General features: G+C 34.8%; 1 long non-coding RNA gene across 1 annotated transcript; it reads right to left on the bottom strand.

The window, feature by feature from the left end:
• Nucleotides 1-3,284: 3,284 nt before the first annotated feature.
• On the bottom strand, nucleotides 3,285-5,083 carry LOC110713797. The gene is made up of 2 exons (XR_002510056.1): nucleotides 4,994-5,083; nucleotides 3,285-4,742 (listed from the first exon to the last, which is right to left on the bottom strand). It is a non-coding gene; the product is annotated as an uncharacterized LOC110713797 (long non-coding RNA).
• Between the last annotated feature and the right edge of the window lie 1,312 nt (nucleotides 5,084-6,395).

Genomic DNA, 6,395 nt, shown 5'->3' with positions numbered 1-6,395 from the left:
CTTAATATAAACTAGAAAAAAGGGAGGAAAGTTAGAATAAATAGGCTACAAAATTTATAAATGGAAATCATCAGATCAATATGAAAGTGAAATGTTAGTTATGAAATTAAACTAGGCATCTTTAATTTAATTAGATTTAGATTAAAATAGATATTAGAAAGAGGAGAAAACCTATAAAGTCTATGAAAAACTATAAATTAAAAGATCAAATATGAATCATGATTATTAGCAAAAAAAAAAAAAAAAAGCTAGCAAAGTTATAATCTAAAGCATAAATCTATTGGGAATGCAAAGATCCTTATTGGGAAAATTTAAAGAGTCAAATACTATTTACCTTTTTATTGATTTTTTTACAAGTTCAAAAATCATAGGCCTTATTAGTACAATTTTACTCAATTTTAACAAAGATTTTACTCTTAACTTTAGCTTTAGATTTGAGTAATTTTACATGACAAATAAATAAAAAGTTACTAACTAGGAAAAGCTGCATTTGTTTTTATGTTAATTTAAGTTATTGGTCTTCTTTTTTGCTTTCTTCCGGATCAAAACCGTGCAGTAATCATTTCCATCTTAAAAGGATAGTTTAACTAGAAGAAATTGTAAGAACATAATCTTCTTTTAGCAAATCTGAAAAGTTTTCTAGGATAGCTTCACCTTTACTTATACTCTTCTTAACTAGGAGCCCAAAGAAAGGTATATTGAAGTAAAAAGATAAAAAGAAAGCCGGTTGATTTGTTTTAGCTTTGCAAACGAGTCAGACGGAGCAAAATTTCAATCTATTTGTTTGATCTACTCTTCATACAAATTGGGATTTTTTGTCAGAAACTACCTTTTAAAAGCAATTTTTTATGAGAAATTACCTAATAAAAAAAATGTTGTAAGAAACTATCGATTAAAATAAAATTGTTGTAAGAAACTACCTGTTAAAGCAAATAATGTTGTAAAAAAGCTATTATTTCTCGATTTTCGTTTTTGGCTAATTTCTCCGGTGTTGACCATGTTCGGCTGGTCACATGATAGGTGGCAATGTGACATTGTTGGTGGAGCATGGAATAATAAAGGTTTCAAAAGTTCATGTGATTGGCAAGTAGGTGGTCAACACCGGAAAAATTAATTAACGGTGAAATTAAAAACAGTTAAAAGGGTAGTCTTTTACAACATTTTCATTTTAATAGGTGGATTCTTACAACATTTTTTTGTTTATTAGGTATTTCTCACAAAAAAGGGCTTTTTTTAGGTAGTTTTTGACAAAAAGCCCTAAAAATTATCGGTCATTTAAGTTGATTTGAGCACGAAAGAGCTTTAAAAGTTCTTGTTCGAACTTGGCTTGTTAAAAATTTGGATGCTCGATCATTGTTCACAAACTTATTTACTACGTATATACATGCATTTTGGTTTTTAGTTCATGTTTAAATGAGCTTAAAGCCTATTCTGATTGACTGAAGTGAGCTGAATTGAATTGAACTGAACTGAACTTATTGGAGCTGAACTGAACTGAATATTTTATGAAAGAAAGAAATTAAGAATTGAATTGAACTGAACTGAACTGAAAATAATCCAAAGAGAACATGCCCTAAATTAACCTTATCTTTTATATAAATGAACATTATTGATGGAGTTAACTTTGTCAAAAAAAATTTAAAGTTTTATAACACGTACGACTTAATTTAGCTTAAGATTTTACTGATCCCAATCTATCTATACCAAATTTTCTTATGTATTGAAAATTTTGAATTCTTATAAAAAAAATATATACAACGAGATCAACGACAACAAAGTAGTTTTAAGTTCCATATATTTTTATGGCTTTTAACGAGTTATATACATATTCAAACGAAGTTTACAAACAAACTTAGGGCTTGTTCTCATTGATTGAACTCAGCTGAACTGAACTGAACTAAACTGAGCTGAACTGAACTAAACTGAAATGAATATTTTATAAGAGAAGGAAATTAGGAGCTGAACTGAACTGAAATGAACTAAGCTGAACTGAATTTCAACGTAAGAGAACATACCCTTAATGATGAGTTGTTTACGAATCCTATATATAAAGTGAAAGGGGGTTTTGGGTGATAAATTTTACTTTTCCAAAATACCCTTCTCAATTTTGTCTTTAAAAAAAAAAAAAAAAAAATCTAAACAAAAAAATCTAAACAAAAAAACTACCATCTAAAAAGAAAAGAAAAGAAAAAAATCTTCCGTATATTCACACACACAAATTTCGCTTAGCTTGTATGTATAAAACGAGTGGAGACATGAACTTGTGTGACCTTGACTCATTTAAATCACGGGGCTAAATTCTGTTAAAGCTTTTTTATTACTTAAGTCTTAACTAATGATAATTTAACTTATGTTTGACCTAGTTTGTTTGCAAGAAGTTCATAATTAATGTGAGATGTGCTTGTAATTAATATAGATGACCCATGACAAGATGGAAGAAGGCTTACATATGTAAATTCAGTATGTACTAACGTTTATACTAGTGTTTCGAATTTGATTTGAGTAAATACAATTCTGGCTTTTTTTTTTTTCCTTTTAAAAATGTTTTATGTTAAGGAGCCTAAAGGAAGAACTAGCTGAGGAAGGGGTAAAAGAAAGCACACAAAATTAAAGTCATCCCATGCATTATCCTTGCAGAAAATAAAAGTGTTATGGAAAATAAAAGTATTATGGAGTGTGATAAGTTCGATAACAAAAATAAAGAACACATATATATATATACAAAAATCCGAAAAAAGAGTAGTTTGGGAATCAAATTGTATTAAAGATAACTGCAATGATTATGAACACTAAATAGGGGGCAACAAAATTTATGCGATATGAACTGCGCCCTACTCTTAATGAATTTCAATGTTATTTTATCAAGTTAGTTTAACTTTTCTTTTCACTCCCATTGGGTGTGATTTGGGAAATAAACATATATTGGTAGGGAGCGGTACTAGTAAAGTTATAAATGAGCGGACCCAAGCCAAGTTTCAGTCTGTTCAATCTAACTTGAACGACCTAGATATATCAGCTTTTGAAATTCTTAATTATTTGGGCTAGCTTCGCTTGTAAAGAGTTGAGCTCTTACTTAAAGGATCTTAAATGGAGCTTGAATTTATAAATGGGTTTAAAGTTACCCTTTTAAAAAAAAATTAATGTTGTTAAGGAAAACTTGAAAAGAATAATTCCACCTTTGACAAATCTTAATCCCACCTTTACATATTTCAGAAATAATCCTACCTTAACATCCTATATTCTCAAAATAAGCCTTTTGACCTTCAACCTGTTTTACAGATTAATTTTTTTTTTTTCAATAAATTTAATCTTCATTTTTCACCTCACCCCCTTCAACACCATGACCATCACCACTAAATTGACCACCTTCTCACCATCATCACCAAATTGACCACCTGAGATGCAACTAGACCTGGCAATCCCGACCCACACCCGATGACCCGACTCAAATGACCCGACCCATGACCTGAAACCAGTGACCCGAAATTGACCCAAAACCCAAATCAACCCGACCCGAGTGGAATTGACCTGACCTTGACCCGAAATGACCCGACCCGAGATGACCCGACCCGAAATTGACCCGACCTTTAACTTGAATCAATAAGATATTGAGGTATAACTCAATTAGTTAGAGCATCCCTCTTAGTTTCAGGAGATCATGAAATTTATTCTCAATCTAAACACACACACGCGCGCGCGCGCACACACACACACAAAGAAGGTAAATATAAGTCAAACAATTACTATGTTCCTTGAAAAAAGTAGCCTTAATATTGGACTCGACCCGAACTAACTCGACCCAAAAATTGACCCAACTCGAACTGACCCAACCCAAACTTGACCCGAAGTGTTGACCCGATACCCTACCCGACCCGATTATCAATCGACTCGAAAACAACCCGAAACCCGAAATGACCTAACCCAACCCGCCCAAACTTGACCCAATAACCTTTTGACCCGAACTTGATCTGACCCGAACAAGATCCGACCCATACCCGACCCGAATGACCCATTTTCCAGGTCTAGATGCAACCCCTTTTCGCCACCTGAGCCACGCCTACCCAAATCCCACAACTCTCCTGAACATCCACCATCCCTACCCCTTACCTGATCTCAACGACCATCATAGGCTCATAGCAATGCAGAGAGAGATTGAAAGACGAGAATTCAACCGCCGTTGATTACGTTTTGTCAAGCTCCGAGGTTTCAAAACGACAATCGCGTTTTGTAACCAATTCTCAATTATCGACGCCATTTTTCCATCTTTGTTGTTATTCCATGGATCGTTGCTCTATTTTCCAAGCATTTCAACGACAGAATTTGACAATTTTTGGTGATTCACCTTTAATTTCAATTTGTTGGGGAAGGGGATGCCATGTCCAATCCGCACCCCAAATCCCCACTTAACCTCCAAATCGAAACCCACCTAAATCGGAAACCTCGGTCAAAGGGATTCAGACATTTGTCCGACCCATGACTCGATCAACGCGCCAACTGGCCGGCGGATCAAATTGGAGTTTCTTGGCAGTCGGGCAACCTAGCAACAAGAAGTCAACTTCACACACTAAGGGTCCGCATGGGTTCCATGAAGTAATTAAGGGAGTAAAAAACAATGGAGCAAAAAGTACAGAGGGATTTGTTAGGGGGTGATATTACTTTTTCAAGAGTTTGGCATCTTTACTGGGTAAAAGAAAAACTTTCATTCGCTTCATCCTCCATGGCAAACCAAGCTTAAAATAGAGCTACAACATTGGATGGATCACCACATCAACCACCTTATAAACCCAATTCCTTTTGCAAACTACTATTAATGCCTTGCTTATAAAAAATAATACAATAGATCTAAAAAAGGAGAGGCGAAACAAAGAAATAATTCATCAAAAATACTTAATTAAGGTATAATTCAACTCTTTTATGGTAAAATTTGAGTATGAAGGTTGTCGATCTGAAATTATTGGTCAATTTCGAGCTCAAATGAATTAAATTTGCTTACCTTGCTCAAACAAAAATGGAGTACAGTGAAGATGATGGCGAAAAGAAACGACTGTGATGAAGGGAGATAGTAGCATTAGTCGGTGATAAGCCTTGGCAGTGGGTGCCGGCGGAAGGTTGAGGATGGGCTGGTGGAGTGGTGGTAGGAGATGGAAGAGAAAGAGGAGAGAGTTGGAAGAGAGAGGAGTAGTTGTCAGGGGAAATAAATTACTCTAGGGGGGGCCTGGGTAATTTTTACCCCCATATTTAGGGGAATATACTACCCTCTTAAAATATTACTCCCCATCCAGGCAAATAAAAAAATATGAAATTTTCCTCCCATAGCTTTTACCATCCTTTTACTGGCAATCCAGGCGTGCCCTAAGGGTAAATCAGGCAGGGGAGGGAATCAACAGCTGGGTCCGGCGACATCAGACCGGTAGGGGAGGGAATTGAAGAAGGGGAAAGGGAGGGAATCGGAGAAGGGGAGGGAATCAAGAAGGGTGGCAGGCTCGGCTGTTCGGCGGCAGCTGAGTAAGACGATGGAGGAAGCGCTTTGGCAAGGTAAGGAAAAAGAAGCTAAGGATTATTAATTTTTTTGTTTATTTCTTTATCATTTAAAAAAATAACAAAAACCAATTATAAGACAACATGTGGTAAAAGACCTTCTAAACAGGTTATACCAATTTCACTAGCAGGTAAAAGGCTTGTTTTGAGAATATGGGGTATAAAGGAGGGATTTTTTCCAGAATACGCAAAGGTGAGATTGTTTTGAGAAGATGTGCCAAAGGTGAGATTATTCTTTTCAATTTTTCCTATTATTAGTAATTATCTTAAGTTTTCATAAATCCATTAGGTTGGTTCAAGTTTATCTCAATGTCTCTATTACTGAAGCCACGCCCAAAGTTCATGCTTACATTAATGCAGTAGTTTATATTCCTCATAAAAAAAGTACTTCATATCTAAAAGATTTATTTTTATTTTTATTTTTTTTTTTGGTAAAAAAGAGGTATAAAGCAAAATTAAGTCTGCCCCAAGGAGGCTAAAAAAAAGTTATTCAGACATTAGTGATAGGAGCTAACAACGCCCATCAGAGTAAAACACAAAAGACATGCATGTTAATCAATAAGTAAAATTTCAACACTACTTCTCTTGGGGGGGGGGGGTGGGGTTGCAAAACTATAGAGTTACTAGGGAAGGGGCTAATTGTTAATTCCATAAGACATTAGTTCCACTAAGCACCAATCCAGCTCGGTGCGCCAGAAGATGAGCATGCGCCACTTGGTGTCTTTGTTAGACACTAAATACTCTTTATTTGGGTCCTTTGCATAAAATCTTTGTCTACATGTGACATGTTAAAATAGCTATAAGCTTTAATTTATTGTAAATAACAAAACAAATTAAATATGTTGAGAAATTTTTTG

Source organism: Chenopodium quinoa, unplaced genomic scaffold (genome assembly GCF_001683475.1).
Source record: "Chenopodium quinoa cultivar QQ74 unplaced genomic scaffold, ASM168347v1, whole genome shotgun sequence".
NCBI classification, from domain to species: Eukaryota; Viridiplantae; Streptophyta; class Magnoliopsida; order Caryophyllales; family Amaranthaceae; genus Chenopodium; species Chenopodium quinoa.
The sequence above is the reverse complement of the archived record's forward strand: the minus strand, read 5'-3'. Positions and strand labels throughout refer to the sequence as shown.